At 38.2% G+C, this 20,472-nt stretch overlaps 1 protein-coding gene across 1 annotated transcript in view; it reads right to left on the bottom strand.

Annotated features, from left to right (window-relative positions):
* ANO6 (anoctamin 6) overlaps positions 1-20,472 on the bottom strand; it is a 110,342-nt gene that overhangs the window by 87,047 nt on the left and 2,823 nt on the right. The gene's annotated exons all lie outside the window — the stretch shown is intronic.

Genomic DNA, 20,472 nt, shown 5'->3' with positions numbered 1-20,472 from the left:
GAAGGAAAAAGAAGAAAAAAATAAAATAAGAAAAGAGAAGAAAAGATAAAGAAAAAAGGCTTTTTATACTGACAAGTTTGGGCTTGCAAACATTATTAAACATTTTTATTTCTCTAGGAAAATAAAAATACATTTTGTTGTTGATTTAAAATCTCTGGAGGAATTTAAACAAAAATATTAGACATTTTTTTGTGTTGTAATGTAAATTTGACCACACACAGTGTTAATAAGGAAAACTTTTAATATGGTTTATATCCTCATATATGCATCTGTATTTGAATATACTGAATTATTTCTCTTGTGTATAAATTCCATCCATAAACAGGATCTAACACATAACTTAGACTGAACAGGTATGCTTTGGTATTTTTAACCATGCAAAGGATTAATACAGAAGAAAATACACAAGTGCTGGTCTAATTTTGCTTCCCAGATATTAATTTCAGTGCCTAGTAGATGAGGCCTCCCTTCCAAATCCGTTTCAGTGTCCAGTAAAGTTCCAATTTGCTGTGTCCAGCAACTCTCAATCCCTGGTAAGCTCCTTCCTTGGCTCTGACATGTCCATTTCCCCCTCTTCAGCAAGGAAACCCCAGAGGCAGACAGCAAAGAATCTGCTTTCAACATCTGGATCTCAGTGCTGGTGGATTTTACAGAGGGAGGGGAACTCCAGTAGGGAGAGACACCAAGATAAATGGCAGATGAACTCCCACAGAACCTTTTTCTTAGCAATAAATAAGGAAGCAGGACTATGTGATTGTGCAATAGCACTTGGAAGGTTTGCTCATTTGTTTGCTTTCAGATGTGAAAACTGAATTCTGACCATAAGTCCTGAGTGCTGGACAGTGTGCTTTTTGTGTTGAGAGTGGAGCTTAGAAGGTATATTTTCACTATATTTCCACTACATTTTCAGTTTAACATGTTTTCCTCTGTCTCTTTCTCCAAGGGGCTCTGTTTCTTTTCCTAGAATATAATAATACAAAATGGAGATTATCTGTGTCTAGGATTCTCCTAATTGCTTAAGTAGAAGCCTTGAAAGTGGGGTCCTATGGGATCCACTATAGGGCCCTATTTAGCTGTGAAAGTGAACTCCCCAAGGTCTGTGTGCTGAAGTAACTGGATTCAAAGTGTTTGCTTTTATATTTTAGTTTTCTTCTTCTGCTCTCAGTCACACAAAAAGTGCCTTATCTCTGTTTTCACTGTGACAGACTGGTACTTAATCTGACTCACTATACTGCAAATCCATTTGTAAATAAAAGGAATTCAGGATGCAACTGTGATACAGGAGTGAATCAGATGTTTGATTTTGCCTACAAGGGACATTATGTCTCACAGCCTATGAGGAAAAGCAGTGGTGCTCACATGTCTCTCAGAGCCTTCACAAGGCTTCCCTCCAGCATAATACAAAGCAGATGAGATACTGACTTGATGCTTCTTCAAGGGCAGAAGTAAGAGAACCTTCTGTGTTTAACTGTATGGGAAAACATTTATTGTTACCCATTTTGCACCTTCATGATGGGAAGAGAAGTTCCATTATTTCAATGATTCAAGTGCAAAGTTTGGAGGATTTGCTTAAGTTTGAGACTGGAGTATTATTTCTTCACTTTACCATGGGTTTCAGTTCTGTCTAAACAAATAACTGTTAATGTACAATTACTGGAGAGGCAATCCAAGCCCAGGACACTGACTGTGGGACTTTCCCCCCAGGTTACCTATACCCTCTGAAACTTTTGTGGTCAGAGCTCTGCTTAGACTGAAAGAGCATTGCATATGCTGAAAAATGGTATATTTTCACAGTATAAAAACAGACCCCAGATTCCCAGGAAAGGAACAGTATTGCTAATTCCATTGTTTGCACCAGAGTTTTCAGAAGATGTTCAGAAGCATTTTTGGAGTCACACTTACTTGTACTCTTGACTATTACTACTTGAGTTTGAAGTAAGTCGAGTTAGTCTTACCCTTCCCGTTGTTCTCCAGCTGGGAGATGCAATCCTGGATTTTGGTGGCAGTGGGGGAAGAAACCTGACCACAACCCTGAATGTTTTCTTGCCATCTGACTCAGTTGTTGGTGTTGGTGTGCATTGGAAGTGCACTTACCCAGCTCTGTCAATGGAAGGAATGTAAATAGGGTAACAGGTTATCACTATTTTTCTTCTGTCATCTCTATCAGGGAGAAGATTGTATCATTTTTGCTGTCAGATCATTGCAAATGGCATATGTTATCAATCCAAGTATCTTAATATGGTAACACATATTAGACACTATATCATTCCTGAGGAAGGCTTCCAACAAAGCTTGAATTTTGTGGCAAGGGCTTTTGCATCTTGTTTCTGTTCTCTCCATCACTAGAAGTGAGATATACCATCTCTGATAAGATCTGTTCTGGATTCTGTGAGCACTTATATTAGTGTAGCAGCACTTACAGTACATCTTTGACTCCTGAGAGTGAGAAAAATTTCAGCTAAAAGCTAAGTTATGTATGGAATAATATATTACTGGAATGACTACTCACAGTCTAAATACAAGAGACTTCAAGAGACAAGATATACAGCAATGCATGTTCTGTGAGTTTGCTCCAGTTTTGCTCAGAGTTTGCTAGATCTCTCTCACTTATTTTTAACAGTGTAAACCCAGGTAAACAGTAAAGCAAGGTGGATTGATATGTGGCTAAAGGACTATTATATTAATAGTAGTAGTAATATAAATGTTAAAACATATTTCAGAAGTTGTACTGCTCCTGAAAGAAGAAAAGCATTATAAAATTGCATTCCTTACTTACAAATGGAACTTTCTGCTTTGATTCCATAATAGTTTCTGAGTGTGTTTTTACCCCTGCTGTTCAGAGCCCAGTATAATACAGATTTTCAAAATGACAAGTTCCTTTTCAAAACTTGCACAGGCACATAGATCAAGCCCTCATGTCTTGGCAGAGAGATAAAAACTGTAACAAAACTTTCTATATATAACCTTCAGATTCCTGTATTTTGTAAGATTTACTATTTTTACTAAGCATATTGTATTTTTTTTAAATGCACAAGCATATATATATGTATATATATGTATACATATATATCCACTTACTCCTTTGGAGGAATTTTTATTCCTAATAGAGGAGCTGGGGGACAGACAAAGCAATTTCTGTAGTGGTCTCTTTTGAAGTTCATGATTTTTGTATTTTGGGTGCAAATCTGCTAGGCTTATACCCAGTCAAATATGTACCTCTCAGAATGGATTGTACTTTCTTACTGAGTTTGAAAACCTAGAACACTTTGTTGTCTCTCAGACACCAATGTTTCAGGCCAAATGAGAACAGGAAGAAGCCATACAGCCCACTACTCTGAGGAGTCTCATAATTAAAGTAGACAGCACAGTATGAAACACTAAACAAAAATTAAATTGGCTGACCACACTTCTTACTCTCATGCTCCAAAACTGATCAATCTGATGATGATATCTTTTTCCTTAATTACTGCATCATCTACAGTAGACTTCATGAGCCATGTGGTCTGAGCCATATGGTGAAAAATAAGTGCATAGGTGCCTGTTGAATCAATGCATCTTGAACCCAGTACTTGAAATAAAACCTGAAAGCAATCTAGAAGACGTAAATGATGCACAGGAAGCTATATGAGCTCAACCAGAGGAAAAAGGCAAGACGGAAAAGCCTAACTTCCTCTAATTGCCTCTTTAGCTAAGGCATATTTCATATACTTGAATATAGTCATATTCCAGTACTTCACATACCACTTGTTCGAGAACTGAGAGAGCAGGTTTCAGTCTTCCTCTGAGTTTGTACTACATAAATTCATGATTTAAGGTACATGGTGTTTCCTTGATGATTTCACTCACCACTCAGAATAATTTATGACTTCATATCATTTTATTTGTACAATAACTGCTTTGATACTCATTAAGTTTGATTCATAACTGTGTTGTTTCATTGTATTTAGTTTTCCTGAAGTAAGCATAGTTTGTCTCAGTTTTTAATTAGCATTGAATTGCTGGTTTCATGATTTTTCAATTAAAATCTTAAAATCCTGCAGAGTTGTTGCATGCTCTCAAGGCTGCAACCATGGATGGTATGAAGTAACTTCTGATGATGAACTTGAAAGTTGCTTTGTTCTCCTGCTGATCTGATAGTGTCTGCTCACTTTGCTCATATTGCAGTGGGGAAAAAGGCATCTCCTGTCCTGGATCTGTGAGTATGTTCCCACTGACAGATGGAGGAAGTTGGTTTTTTAATTGCTCAAGTCAAAATCAAAATGGAACAGAGTCCAAAGTCAGTGAAGATGTTTTCAAGAGCTTGCTTTAATTTGATTCAATATTAATAAAATTTAAGCTCATAAATCATGCAAACATGCATACTCCTGCACTAGAGCTGCCTTTTCAGCTAGCATGGTGGGCAGAGCCTCACCTTCTCAATTATAATTTTTGGTGGCCTTGTTCTTGCTACTTGAAAGTCCAAGGTTCAGCCACGTAGGGCTGCTCCATGCAAAGCCTGGAGCTATACCAAGGTCTGGGACATTATATCAGAAATGTGAATTCAACAAGCTTTCATTCCCTACTCAAGAACACTGAGTTCAAAGCTTTAAAACCCAGGGAGCCTTTTTTTTTTTTTTTCTCCAAAATATTTGAAGAACAATGATTAATATTTTATGATGTTTTAATGATTCAATTAAATGTTAAGCCACTATAAAAAATGGAGGAAAAGCTACTGAGGTAACTGTAGTTAAATCTTAACCCTCTTTGGGTGCCTTGGCAATTACCTTGGTTGCCCATCCTTCTCTAGCTGTCACAAGAGAGAGGTCAGTGAAGAAATTTGTCTCTGCTTTTCATGGCCTTTTTCTCCACAGTGCATCCTGGCTTGCTGCCCAGCCTGAGAGGTCTGGAAGTGTGGACAAGCTCATCAGCTGGATTTTGAAACACAACTGCTGTGGTTCCTGGCACTCTGGGTTACCCAGGCAGGTCAGGCCCATTCTTTGTTCCCATCACTTGCAAGCACATACTGGTGAATAGCAGGTCAGATTGATGTCAGGCATCTATACAGGGGAAACTTTATTTAAAAAAAAAAAAAAAAAAAAAAAGGTGAAATTAAATATAATTACGAATTTTACCAATATTTCTTCTGCTTAATTTTTCTGTTTCCCATTTCAAGCACCATGTGTATGTGTGAGGCCTTATTTCAAAGGAGTGGTACACAATTTTCATTGAGTAGATGCTCCTTCAAATATATTACAGGAAAGTATTTTGCTCTTAGTTAGTCATTAAAAAAGAAAGTAAACTGTGCCCAGTGAAAATCATGGGTTTTTATTAGAACTTCCTTTTTGTCACTTTCAGAAAGGTCACCAAATCACCATTTACATCTACATTTTAATTCCTTTGACAATATAAAGTGGACACAGTAATAAAATCTTCTAATCTAGCAAAGAAGTTTAATACACAACTTTTTCAAATATAGTGTTAAGAAGTTCTGGGCTTACAAATATGTGCCTATGAAAAGAAATGAAATCATTATTAAATAAGCTGTTCTATTGCTCATCCCTGGTTTTCCTGAGTAACTGAATTTATATCTTTGCTTTAATCAGGGCTTTCATTAGCATATGCTGCTTTATTGTTTTATATTAAAATGAATATTAGAGTCAAGAAAGCTCAGGCCCCACACTGATTCATTATTTAGTCTGAGTTATGAATTAACTTCATTAGTCAGATGAAACATTATTTGCACAAATAAGCTAAATTAAAAGTGAGAAATTTCATCCACTTTCCAATAAAATCATTGATCTGCCAGTACTGGAATCTCAGCCAGTATGATCTCTGACTGAATAAACTCTTTGCTTCTCATATGCAAATATTCTCTTATTGCAATCTAATAGAGCAGAGAGGATTTCTTGCCTATAGGATTTCTTGCCTATAGGTTTTTCAAGGTCCAAGATCAATGAGAAGTTTTCATGAATATTATTGTCTAGATATGACATTTAACACACATTAATGTAATTAATCATTTGGGGCATGTAGGTAAATTGTGGTGTTTATAATACAAGGATGCATTGCAAAGTTATTTCATACATGGGGGATTTTCAAAGTCCCGCATGATGACATTGATATAGTGCTACTACTCTGTTATAATCTTTGTATATTATTTAAGTGTAACAAATACTTCATTCATTGCCTGCCCTAAACTTTGCATTTGGTGACATTCTTGCTGCTGTGTTAATATCAGGTCTATTAAGCTGGACCTCATGGTCCATTACCCTTTCTTTAGGCCTGACCCCATGAAGTTTAAGGGTCTTGAGCACAGTGTGAAAAAGCAAAGGGTTTCACTCTCACCCAAGGAGCTCATTAGGACTTTATAGAAACACAAAAAATACTCACACAGTACCAACATTTGCACTGAGGGATACTCACCAGACAAACAGCCTGGTGTCAGGAGGTGTTCATTGTTCTCTTTTTCCAGGCCTGCACACCAATTTAGCAGGCTAACTAAAGGCATCGCTCATTTGTAATCCCCCATTTCAGCCTTTGTAGCAGAGATTCATTTGCCAGCATCTTTTAACTTTGCTTCCTTAAAATTCCCATTTCACTTTGGACAGCGTATTTGAAATGAACTGAAATCCTCTGGCTAGGATTACACTTGCCAATTGCTATAGTGGGATTTGGAGATTCTCTTTGTTTGCTGCCTCAAGGCAAGTAAACACTCATTCACAGTATGTTTTTAAAAGACCTTTCTGCAAATCACTTATTGACCGAGGGCCAGGTTCTGCTCTGTTTACCTGCCTGGAATAATGCTCCTTTCTTCCTGGACTGCAGTTTTGTTACTGAAGGAGTAGGAAGGCACTACAAAAGATGCAGAAGGCTGTCAGAGTCTGACCCTGACTGAGATAAGAATAAAGAACTGCTCTTCTGCCATTAGCAAAACAACTTTGCTCTTGTTGGGCTGTAGTCCATCTGTCTACCTATCTCCACAAAGTGGCAGCATCTTTGGTAAATATCCTGTCTGCCATTAGGAGATGATAACACAATTCACTCTGGCTTTGGGTTCAGTATAAAACATCTCCCTATACAAGACACTGGATTGTTAAAGCTTTTGTAGCATTCAGCCTCTGAGCACTACCGTGTAAGTAGTGTCTCAACCATATTTTAAACTGCACTTTTGTATTTAAGACTCTGACACAAAAACCTGAAGTGCTTGCTCATTTTTACATCATTTTTCTGTGAAAGCTGGTGCTTGTTGCCTTGGGCAGCAGCAGGCAGCCCTCTGGGCAGCAGCCTTTGGTATGATTTTCAGAATTTCCCCGCTTTCTACAAAGACAGTAACAACAGATATTCAAACCAAAGGGACCCACTTTATATCAGAACCTAAGGGCTTCTTGTCTTTCAGGGAAATAGGAAAATTGTGTAGATAATTTTTGCATGGCAAAAATTCTTTTGAAGATTTCACAATAAGGTACCTTTACATCAGGAGAACCTATTTGGATACCCAGTCATTTTTCACATTCACTACATAAGCTTTTGCTCTGTGGAAGGGCAAATGACATTAAAGTAATCACACCTTTGGGTTTGGCCAGGTTTGGGAAGCTGAAGTAAGAAAATTGTTATTTGCACACAAACAGCATCTACGTGTGGTATTCCTGTTATTCCCTTATGCTGGTACACATTATTCTCTGTAATAAGAGGAGAAACATGGCAAGTATTTGTTATTATCTTTTAATATATCAGCAGCACAAAAGTAGCACTACATGACACTTGTGTGTCTTTTGCTGTGAGCAAACCTAGTTTTCTTAGTCAATGGGGAATTTTTCTTCTTGAAAAAGCATTACCCTGTAAGTTGGTTTGGTGCCATCAGTGGATGCGATGTAAAATAAATACAAAGAAAACAGTCTCTTAAGGAAATGTCATAACCCTTCAGATTGAGCAGGATGTCTTTGGGTCATTGGCAGAATGCAGGAATGCTGTAGATTTGTCAGCATAGGAATTTAGAATCCCTTCTTGGTCAATGAGCCCCACCTGACAAATCAGGTAGGATTTACTCATAATCACTGCCTAACATAGAAAAGTCAGTATATTGCTTGTTTAAGAACCATTAAAAATCCAAATCCTGGGATTTCCATTGCCACTGTTTGGTTAATTTTTTGTTACTATGCCATGTCCATGTAGTTGCCTTGACTCATAAGATTATAACTCTTGGAGTTTCTTAGCTCCAACTTTCAATCATTTCATCTGAGGTTAATTTTAACTTTAAGCTTAAGCTTTAATTTAAGATTTAACTGACCTTTCAGCAAAAATAGCTGATAGGATTTTGAAAGGAATTACCAGGGTGAGAGGAAGAGCCAAGGGACAATTCAGCACCTTACTTAAAAAAAATTAGAGCTGAGAAAGATGCAAATAGGTGAGGTGGTAGAAAAGGAAAGGAACCACTGGTGACCTGGGTAACATCCAGTATAAACAGGGAATTTTTGAAGGTAGCATCCACCTACAGCTTTGCAGTACCTTCTGCAAATGGGAGAGCTAAAGGACAAAACACAAAACCAGTTAACAGCAATTTCAAAACCCAGTCTCAAACAGCAGTGTGTCAAAATGGCTCACTTGAGGACTCCTGGTCTTCATTGCAAAGTCACTGAGTTTTTGCAGCTGGTGAATTTTATCTGATATTTGGATTCAGGAAGATGCAGAGGTACTCACATAATCTATTTTGGCATCTCTGCTTTGGGGATGCAAGGAAAGGGCCTCTGAGAGGGCAGTGGCTTTTAAACAAGCAGTGCCTTTTCTGCAGTGAATGACTGGTCTAGGATTTTGGCCTTTAGCCTCCAAATATATTTAATCTGAGACATGGTCAAGATACTGTAAACAGGAAGGCTCCTGAAGCTATCACATCAATAATCTGAGATTTTCACTTTGTTCTCTCAGAAGCAGTGCAAACAAACAAATGCAGAAACTGTTCTTCCAGCTGCTGTTGTTCTTAATTACAATGCAGAGGAAAAGTTAAGTCAGCAGTTAATTGAACTGAGTCCACTAAAAGTCATTACTCTTAACAGCAAAATTATATGGCTTGAAGGCTTGTTAGATAAATTGTAGCATAAAAATCACCAGTAGGTCACTGGCAATTTGAATGTTTCCAGTACAGATTTATTGGCATTCTTAAACAGGAAGAGGCTGCATGTAACATTATTTTTTCTACATTTTTCAGGATGATATTTATATATTGAACAAAATCATTACTTGGAATAAACTATCTTTACTCTGGGTTCTGTTGTGCTCACCAGACTTCCACTCCCTGGTGCTCTGGGAGAGTCCTTGATGAGATAGGAGAAGCTAAAACCCAGTGTCTGCTGCACATCACCACGGTGCAAAAACTAACATAGTAGTGTATTAAAAATCTTACAAATAGCATGGTACCTTCACTGCTGTGTTTCAAAGAACCAGGTTCTATCTGATACTACTGCTGAACTTCCAGGTTTTCTTCAGCCTTACTTGAAATAGAAAATGAGGTTTCTAACTGCTATCAGTGAATAGTCACAATGTACATATGGCTAAATAAAACTCATATCAATTTTTATATCTGCATATACAGCTCTTTGCATAGCAGACCATGACTAGCTGATCTCTAGACTTCTCACTTATATGACCACTAATACTGTAAAAATAATGTAATACGTTAAGTACAATAAGAACAGTAATTAGGACAACTGATAGGACAAGATTAGGTGTAAAATAAATTGCCTCTTCCCATTGTTATGTCTATAAAGAACAAACCAGATGCACAGCACCTATAAAGGATCATACATGAAGCTGAACGGAATCCCCTAGAATCATATGATCCCATATGGTGATGTAAGAGTAGCAGGTGTTCAGAAGTGGTACCAAAAGGCTAAAAGGTCATAAAGGCAGGGTTAACTAAGAAGAAAGGAAAGGGTGATTGCAGGGGATCTGCTAAGAAAGAGATTTATCATATGAGGTGAAAGAGGCTGCACAGGGGTCTAATAAAAGAGAGATGATATGAGGATTTCTAGGGAAAAAAACAAGAGGTGACTCGAATTCAAATCAGAACAGAGTAATTTTTTGTAAGTTAGACACAATAGTAGGAAAAACTCCACATTGTCAGAAGCTGATAAAGTATTGCCTGTATGTGTTAATTAGAAGATCCTGTATTGGTGACTGGTGATAGAATATTTCAAGTAGCTTCAGAGAGTGAGAAATGGCTGGCATGAGGGAAGTCAGAAAACCACATAGCCATAAACTCTGAAAATAATCTCTGTTGTGATCACTTCAGACCTTTTGACACTCCATTCCAACTGAAATAATAACTGGAGACATCACAATTTCCTACAGATTAAAATTTTTTCTAAGTGTTGCTCCCGAAACTTGTAGATGATTTTACCATTTCACTTTGATGAGACTAATTGCTCATTATTTCAGCATCAAAATGGTGTGCTGATAGTAGCAAAATGTCAATTTTCAGTGTTTCTCATGAGCTTCTAGACAAAAATGAATGTGGTATTTTTAAATGAGTGTTTTCCCACAAAAAACATTTTGTAAGCAAGCGTCTGACTAGCTTTAATGGCTTTTATAGTGAAAAGTGAATGATTCTTACATGGCACCATTGAGATTGAGATGTTATTGAGAAGTTACTCATTCTTCTGCAGAGAAAAAAAAGAAAGACATTCAAATTCTGTGAGTGTACTGGGAAGAAAGAAGAGTAGAAGTAATTGTATACAAGGGAGTAGGTGCTATACAAATATCTGGCTAGATTACAATCTACCTTAATTGAGTAACTGATCACATCCTTTTGACTTCTGTTTCAATGACCTGAGAATAGGGGTTAGACAGGGGTTACTGGGTGCAGTAACGTGCTTATAGGTGGCTAATGTAGAATCAGAGCTTATGTACATAGGACAAACAGCCTGACAAGAAGTGATAGGTTAAATAACACATGGTAAGCATGGCAGAGTGCTATTCCCTGGCAATTACATCTATTTTGTGACATTAAGATATCTCTTAAATAACTTCTCTCCATTTGTCTCAGTTAATTGATTTCCCACATGCTTGCTAGGTATGATTTGTTATACTAAAAAAACAAACAAAAAAATTGTTTTTCCCACAAAAATTGTTTGAGTCATTATGGGAAACATATGAGCAGATATGCATTAGTAAGCATGGACACATAACAGGAAAATTGTGTTTTACTAATGTGATTAACTTCTTAGTAGGAAAGACAATGAAAACTGACAGGTGTGAAGTAGGAGACATCCAAAGTTGACTATAAAGAGGCTTTTTGATTTAGGATCACATAAAAGACCAATCTGTAACATCATCAAATGTGATATTGGTGGTGGCATTTTACACTGGGGAAAAATAGTTCCTCACATGAAATAAAAGAGATGTTTCAAATGGATATAAACTGAGGGATGTTATAAGAATTCTAATAAGATATGACATTTTTGCAGTCATATAGAAATACATTGCAACAGATGCAGCACGGCAGGAAGAAAATGTAAAGCTAAATTTTAGTGAAGAGAAAGAAAACACATAGTTTAAAGTATTGGAAAAGGTAAGATTTTAACATAACTAATCTAAGATCACATCTATTCTCCAAATTTATCCTTGCATTTCTGTGAAAATAATCAGAATAGGGTTTTTAGAGTAATAACAAATTTAAATATATTGCTTGATACTTGCAAAAAATTGGGTAAGGAAATACTTTCTTTGCTATTTGTTTGCTTGGAGACCTAATTTGGCAACATTAAAAGCAGTAAAGAAGTAAAGAATGCAAAAGACATTGAGTGCAGGTAATAATAGTGGAGTGAATCTCACATCTAAGGAACTGCTTCTACAGAAACAATTCTTTTCATGCCAACCTGTATGAAAAGAAGGAAAAGAGGATTTCTTACATGCAGTCTTGTGTTTTCACCACAGAACAGTTTTATGCATACAGCCTTGCACCCCATGATACCCTGAATCACATCACTCTTAAAATATTGAGGTCTAACCTTAATCTTAAGTGAAAGCTTAACAGAATTAACACATGCTTGAAGTAGTATTCCATGTCAGGAAAAGGATTTTTTAACTAATTTTGAATTATGACTTTTCTAAGTCAAATGCTGAAATTGGGTGAGGATCAAAACAAAAAGGATAATGAACATTCATTTTTATATTTGGCTTTGTTAAACTTGTGTAACTTTACGGTTGGAACAAAAAAATTACTAGTGCTGGTTCATACTGCTTATAAAATAGTTAAAGGACCTGTAAGGAAGGGCTCTAGAGGTTCTGTGGGAAGATCTAGGAGTACTCCTTTGTCATTACCTTCTCCCAGTTCAGGCAGCTCTCTCTTGAGGTCCAATACACATTGTGAAGCCTATTACATGGAAAACTCCCAATTACAATGTTATTAAAAACTGTTTTGATGTTGCAGCATAGTATAAACAGATCTATCATCAGGAACTTTGTTCCTCAAGACTACAATAGGATAATTCAGGCTTGAAAGGACCTCACGAGGTGTCTAATTCAACCTCCTGCTCAAAGCAGGGTCCCTTCTGAGCTCATACCAGCTTGCCCAGAACTTTATCAAGCTGAATCTTGAAAATGTCAAGGGATGGAAACTGTACAGCTTCTTCCACTGCCCGACTGTCCTTTTGGTGAAAAAGATTTTCTTTATATCCAGTCTGGACCACTGGTTTCAATTTAAGCCTGTTGCTTCTTGTTCCTTCTTCATGCTCTTCTATGAAAAGCCCAACTCCATCTCTTGCTAAGCTCCCCATAGGTACTTGGGGGCTGTCATTTCCCCCTGAAGTTGTGTCTGCTTCAGGCTGAACAAGCCCAGTTCCTTCAGTCTCTCCTCACTGGGCAAGTCCCCACCTAGCTTTGGGGCTTCTGCTGAACTTGCTCCAGTTTCTCAATTTATTGCATTGGCAGGCCACAGTATCTGGATGTGGTCTAACAAGTGCTGAAAAATGGGAAACAATCTCTTTCTTCCGTCCAAAGGCTGCATCCCTATTTGTACAGCCCAGAGAGCTGCTGGGTCCTGGCTGCCAGGGCACACAAGTGGCCCAAGCTCAGCTGCCCAGTGGGTCCCCAGGGCTGTTCCTCCCATCCTGAGTTGCTGCAGGGGTGCTTGCCTCCTGGGGATGGTGCTTGGCATTTGTCTTTGCTGAATCTCACAAGCTCCTCTTAGTTCTTGTAGTTCCCTGGGCTGTCCTTTTTTTGGATGGGTGCAACATTTGCCTTTCTGTAGCTCTTCTAAGTCTCTAGGACCTTTCAAAGACGACAGATAACAGAGAATCATGTTTTATACATGAGGATATAGTAAAATACAATTTGTTTTATTTGCTACAGGAAAAAAAAAAGTTTTAACAATGTTAGGGAGACATCATTTTGTTCAGAAACCTCAAATGGAGTCAGTGAAATCTCAGCTTGCTGGAAGCCTCTGGCAAAGTTCCCATCATGACCAGAGAAAAATGTAATAGCATTTATAGTTCAATTAGGACTTCAGTTTCCTTGCTCTGAAGCTGTATCTGTCACAGTAATAAAAAGGAAATTGTATTTTTTTTAAATATACCTTTATTTGCTGCAAGAGTGACTCAATGCCCCCCAACACTGGAATTTTTAATGGTTATTAGATCACATATTTAATATGAAAATTTCTGTAATTAGCATTGTTAATCAAGGAAAAAATAAAAAATCTACAGGGAGTTTCTAACTGCCTTACAAAGTTAGGAGGGTTAGTACTGCTGTACTGTGCTCTATCTCTGCTATTTTGCCTTATTTTAATTGCAAGATCAAAGGAAATTTTCAGAAGAGAGCAAACTAACCAATGGTTTATTTTTTCCAATTAATCTTAGGAAACTATGCAGATTTTATTGCTGCAGGAACACTCAGGCTAGGCTTATTTATTTTCCTTTCTCTAAATCTAAAACTTACTTTATCTGAAATTGTCTTACTACCTGACAAAGAAATCATGGGTTCCTGTAGGGACTGAGTCAGGAAGCAGTTTTTAACAACAACAAATTGAAACGTTTACACAAGGAAGTGTTGCTTTTATAAGTGATGGGAAACTTCAAATTTGATTACAAGCAACCTTTGGCTTCCTATCTGTTCAACAATAGGCCATGTTGTTAAGGGCAATTTCCATGCACAGCATGTGGGTCCCATTTTTTCATCCTTAGACATGGTTGTTTACTGTTCAGCACTGTTTATGCATTTTAATCAGGCTTATTCAGCAGCCCTTAATAAATCACCGCTAAGTGAATGTACCAAAACAAGAACTATTATACAGGATTTGTTCCCCTTATGCAGTATTTGCTGCCCTCAGGTTCCACTGGATATAAAAATAAAGGCTAAACGGGTAATTGAGTCAAAAGAATAATTATGAGACATATGATTTTAATGCCTTTTGCTCAGCCGTTGCCTCCAGCAACTTCCGCCAGCTCCAGGAGCCTGCCTTTAAATTCAGCCCGGGCCAGAATGACTTAACAATTGGAACCTGCCTCAGCTCATGGCACTGGGAAGGCTTTTTGATGGGATGAAGCTGACAGCCCAGTTCCTGCCTGGCAGACATTCACATGACACAAGGCTGAAGTCATACAGATAAGCACTTAAACGCTCAGGTATCTTGGGCTTTGGAAACAACAGAAGAGAGGGCTGCTGGTACAGTTGGTACACAGAAGTAAATGCATCTTTTTTGTTATTTGTATGAGGATCCAGCAGTATTTTATCCACCCATAGTGTGGTGAACAGATGGTTTTCAGAGGGATTTTAATAAATGCTAATCATTTTCTTTGAGAACTCCGATTTAAAAATAATTCCCAGAAGTGATTTCATTTTAAATAAAATATAAAGTTTAGTTAAAATAAACTGTGTATGTAGTCTTGAAAGATTTTTCCAATCCTGCTTTTACTGGAGTTTACTGGTTTATTATCTCTTCCTGGGAAAAACAGGGAAATTTTACAGACCTATAGATCATGTGCAGCAAAGGTGTGACAAGCATGGCATGGTTGTCTCTATACATGCTGAACAGTTATGTCTGACAAAAGAAAATTAAACACAGCAACAAAAAAAGCCTGTACTACACAGGGCAGAGTATGCCAGAAATGTAAAACTAACTACTGAAACGTAAAATGTATTTTTGGGTATTATTTAGTGGGATCCTTAGCTCTGTCAGTTTTGCCCACTGAAGCCATGAGGAGAAAATTGGCTGAGCTGACTGAGCTTTCTTCTTTTTTCTTGCAGAAATCCCTCCTTCCTTTTGGCCAGCATGCTCCATCAGGCTGCCTGGTCCCTATGTCCCTATGGTCCCAGCAGTCAGAAACCATGCAGGATTCTCCACCTACCCTCCTGCTGGAAAAAAATCCATACTGGTGCTTTGCAAATCTTTTCTTCTTTCCCTCTGCCTTCCAAATTGCTTGTGAAGCATTTATGCTTGTTCCTCAAGAAGCAGTATATTCACAGTTTTTTCTTCAATCTGTTATAGCTTGCTCTGATAATGAAAGGTTCCTTTGTAAACAGAAAAATTGCCACAACATAGCAAAACTCTTATAGCTAAATAGTGAGATTTCCTTCAGGAAATTATAAGGCCAAGTTCTCCGAAAGCCTAACATGAATGGCCATCTTGACTTTAGCTACCATGATCAGCATGGCATGTAACCTTTCAGCTAGCTGGATCAGGTAGGCTCAGACCTTTCAAGAATACCACAGTGAAATCCTACTGTGTTCTTCAGTAACAACTTTGCTAGACTTGCACAAAAGATGATCCCTGAATCGTTTAGTGCTCAATTACTAACACTAAATGGCAATTGCACTATTCTTCCTTTGAAAGTAGAGTAGTTCCACCTGCAGAAAGAGAAAAGATGTTGTTCTTGGGTAAAGGAAAAGCTATATTCAACAGCAATGCTGCATTTAATTTTTTTTCATTAAGGAAAGTGTGCCCAAACCTCTGTTTCTTGTGCACTATTTGCGAAGTGTGCCCAGCTCAGGCTTTTGTCCCATTGCCCTCTTTGCTCTGAATTAAGATTTCTTTTTTGTTATTCTGGTAATAGCCTTGCTTCTCTTGGTGAAAAGAACAAAATCCCCATGGTGTTATGATGATGTGGGATGGAGAAAAACTGCCACAGGAAACCAGTCTAATACTTTCTATGCTGTGTTAGCTGAGTCAGAGTTTGCTTGACTAATGGACCACGTAATTGTATTGTATATGTTGGGCTGAGACCTAGCTGTCAAGATTTTACTTCTTTCACAACTGCAGAAGATATTTTTGTATTTTCCTTTGCCTTGAAATTTCATTATACTACCTAACACTTTAGTTAGGAAGTGCTGGAGTCATCCAAATCAGCCATTTGGGACCTACCATGCTTCTGAATGCAGTAACCCACCTCACATGCTCCCCACATTGTATTACAAAGCTTAAAAGAAATTAATTATGTCAATAAGTGGACAAATGTTCTCTTTTTCTTATACCCTGCCCTCCTTGATTCTTTGCTGCTTTTTGGAAAACAATTAATTTCCAGTGTTTAAGGAAAAATGTTTAAGAAAATTACTGCATTTATTCTTTTCAAATAAGCATGAGGAAAGTATGTACCCTCTGACAATATGATAGTGACTGCTTTGCTTTTTAATAGCTTTATCATACAGATATATTATGTCAATAAGAGAAATGTATTGTAGATCCCTTCTAGGTACAGTTAAGAAACGAGTACATTAACTGAAACATAGGAAGGCAACAGAAAAAGACTGTCCATCTATCCCAGTTATTTTGAGACAGGCTTACCTGTGCTGGAGCAGTGCAGCAGAACACTGAACTCTCTGACCTGAAGATGTTAAAGCTTCAGAAATTGTGTCAGCAGCCATAAAATAGGAAGATGGACCATGGGAGAGAATGGCTAGAGGAAAACCTCTTGGAAAGGAAGGGGAAAACTGTGACTTGCTCACCATCTTTAAACTACTTAAATCTACAAGCTGGCAGAAGGAAATTTAGTAATTTAGTCCCCCTTTTTTTTTTTTCCTAAAAATACATCCTGAAACTATGATCTGAGAGGATCATAGTGCTCTGACCACAGAAACAGCTGGTACTTTTGATCACTGCATGGATTTCTGCTGGCAAATCCAATATTGAAAAACATTCCTTAAAACAATTGTACAAGTCTCAACACCACTATTTTCCCAAGAGGACAAAGATACACAATAAGAATTGTGTAAAATACCCAAAACACTGAGAAAACACCTTGCTTTGTTTTTTTATATCACCAGATGCCTGAAGTATCAACTGCTGTAAACCATACCTCAATACAGAGGATGATGCTGGACAGAGTATTGAATAAGATCTGCATTTCACATCAGCAGAGTTGTAAATATGATTTATTCTTAGGAATATAAGTTATCTCTTGAGAAATCCTGTATGTTTTATGTACTGCCTTCTGAATCCTTTGCATCAGGGTAGGAGCAGTAGATCCTGATACTGTCTAATTAAATCCGAATTACAACTTTCATTACAGAAGCTCCCTTTCACACACTCTGTTTTATTCCTGATACATCACAGAGGTGAAGAAAAATCCAAACTACAAAAATAAAAGTTCTGCATAAAATCCTGTGGAACTGAAGTTTTCCATGTGTGGTTTCTGCAGGGAGAAGCATAGTTTTAAAAGTCTGAGTCCCATCCATATAGCTGGCTTTCAACATGTGTTAAAATCATGCACGAAAGCCAGGCTGCATGCTGCAGTAAGAATCTGTGCACATCTGCAGCATAACTTGTCAGGGAATCAATTTCTTTTCACACTTCAACATTTCACTTCTGTGTGTTTTTTTGCAATTTGCTGAGATTTAATGCCAAGCCAGATTTGGCGGAAATTGCCTCAGTCATTTGAAACTGAGCTCTTGATGCTTTTTATGGAGCTGGACTGAAAGAATACTAATTCCATCTGTGTTTGTTCAGAATGATGGTGATTCCTAAGCACAGCAGAGTTTCCTGGTGAACAGTTCAGTTCAGCTGGGAGTGCTGTGAAATGCTTCAGCTCAATCTAGGCTTCTCAAAAGCCTGACTAACCTGACAAACTTGAGATTGCTTTCAGGATGTCAGGACTGTGAAAAAGAAACAGCAGGAGGTAGGAAGAGAAGTGAGTGTCAAGGATAACTGCTGCCTCAGAAATCAAAATGGCAACAACAGGGTGCCTCAAGTCTTCTGATGTTGTGGGATGGGTGCCAGTTTTGCTCCTCCCTCATAAGGCAGCTGTGGCTTGCAAGGTTTGTGAGGCTTACAAGTGGCTTGTATGGGGGGGTACAGAGGAAGCCCATCTCCAACACAAGCCCACCCAGGCTTTTCTTGAGGCTGCCCTTCACTGATGCACGCAGAGCAAGGCAGCAGCATCATTTCCTACTCTGCTTTCTGAATACTGTCTATGTCTGCCAATGCACAGAAAATATTTTCAAGCCAAATGGAGAAAATCCTGAGCTGTGACAGGACCCTAGCCTGGCCAGAGTGCACAAATCTAACTTCCACCTCCTTCCACATGCTTTCCTTCCCTGGAAAGAGATAACAAAGGCTTCCCCTGACTGCTCGTGGAAGTCCAAATCACATGAATTGGTGCTGGTAACACTCATCCAGCAAAAGTGTCCAGTGCAAGTCATGACAACATTTTTTGGTGTAAGCAATACTTAAGACGTCAGCTTGTAACATACTTTTGCCTCACATCATGCACACTTTTTATTTGAACTTCATGGTACATAAACTAGCATGTGTAAGGCAGAGTGGTTTGGGATGCTACAGCTCCATAGAAATAAACTTCTGGTTAAAACTCAAACCCCTCCTGCAGAGTGGGAGCTTTGCTCCTAGTCTGCTGAGTACCCATGCTACTTCTATCAGGGTCCTTCCTCTGGTGTCTCTTCTGATTTGGAGCTCACTGGATTGAGTTACCTAACCTGAGTACCCAGGTTAGCATAACCTGATAGTGAGCTGCTTTCTCAGACCAGGACACATAGATGTTTAACACCAAAATGTCAAGGGCACAACTTTGGAGTGAGAAGGGGAATTTTAGAGCAAGATCTGCCTCAGAGGAAAAAGTCTGCAGCAGTTCTGCAAGGATGATACCGCCCAGCCTGAGCTTGCCAAGCTTGGTATTATTTTGAAGAATGCGCTTTTACAGGCTGTTATCTTCAGTTTAGATGAAAGAGTGTTCTACACCTCTCTCCAAAAGTGTGGAAAATGCATCTAACTTAGAAAATGGCACATAATTATGCCATTGGAAGTGCATTTTGATGCCTAGCTAAATTCAGGGCATTTTTTTGCCGGAGAATTTAAGGATCAATCTCAAGAAGTGCAAGTACACTGGAAGGATTTTCGCATTATTTCTTCAGCTAGAATATGTCACTCCGAAGTTTACAAGCACAAAAGTAGAGAGCACATGGCATTCTTTTTGGTGGATAAACCAAGTTGGAAATAATTAATAAGTGAGTTCAAATAGATGTCTCTGAAGTGTCACACATAGAATCCAGTAAAATTATGACTGTGTAGAGCTGTCTTCAGCATGCCTAAGCAAAGAGAGCATTAGAAAAAGACCTGCGTTTGATTACCTCATCTCTGTCTCCTGCATATGAGCATCTGTTTCTATATCAAGATTCTTGTTCTTGGCTGTATGAAACAAAAAGGCAGTGATACAGTTTGAGCACCTCAGGCTGCCAAAGAGGAACATGGTTTGGAAACACGGAAGCAGACAGCTCACACCACTTGAGGTCTTCACGCCCAGAAATGGCAAGAGTGCTGAAAATTTTGGGTATCTGATTTTAATAAAATGTAAAGAGCACTTAAATGACTAATTTATCTTCTTAAATTTATTTTAGGCATTTTATAAATGCTGGCTGGAGATGCCTTTGGGAAAACTCTTAGTCAGGAGCAGCATAGTGTGAATTTGCCCTGCACTTAGTAGGACTTTTCCCCTCTTTACATCATTGTTTTGAATTACAAGATTTTTCAGCTCCTGCTGTCCCAAGGTCCTGGAAAATACATCTTCTCCTGAGCTACCTACACTACCAGTTTCCAGCACAGCCTATGAAGTAAAATAAAGATGTCTACTCATTATTCTTTGGATACCTTGGAGTAATTTACTGGAGTGCAGATCCAAACTGTAGCTGCTTAAACCTTAGCCAGGGAGATTTTCCTTGCCAAAAAGAGCTCACAGGAAAATTAAATGTATGTAAGTCTGGCAAATAATGCAGATAGTGATTGAAATTGGTAGACTGTAAAATAAGGAAATTAATAAAGACTTGCTCCTGTTATTTGGATGTTGTGGTTGACTGCTGCAGCTTATGACTAGCCATATATTTGTCAGCTTCAGAAGAAAGTAAGTAAAATGTCAATAAGTTAGGGAGAAATTACTGAAAATAAAGTTAAGAGGAACACCTGACAGATAATATGCACTGCATTATGCAATGGGAAGGTGTGTGAGTTTGGAGACAGGATTCAGCTTCATGTGAGTTCCTATAGAGAAGGAGCTGCAAGGG

This window comes from Calypte anna, chromosome 1 (genome assembly GCF_003957555.1).
Source record: "Calypte anna isolate BGI_N300 chromosome 1, bCalAnn1_v1.p, whole genome shotgun sequence".
In the NCBI taxonomy this organism is placed as follows: domain Eukaryota; kingdom Metazoa; phylum Chordata; class Aves; order Apodiformes; family Trochilidae; genus Calypte; species Calypte anna.
Note: the sequence above shows the minus strand (reverse complement) of the source record. Positions and strands in the feature narration are given on the sequence as shown.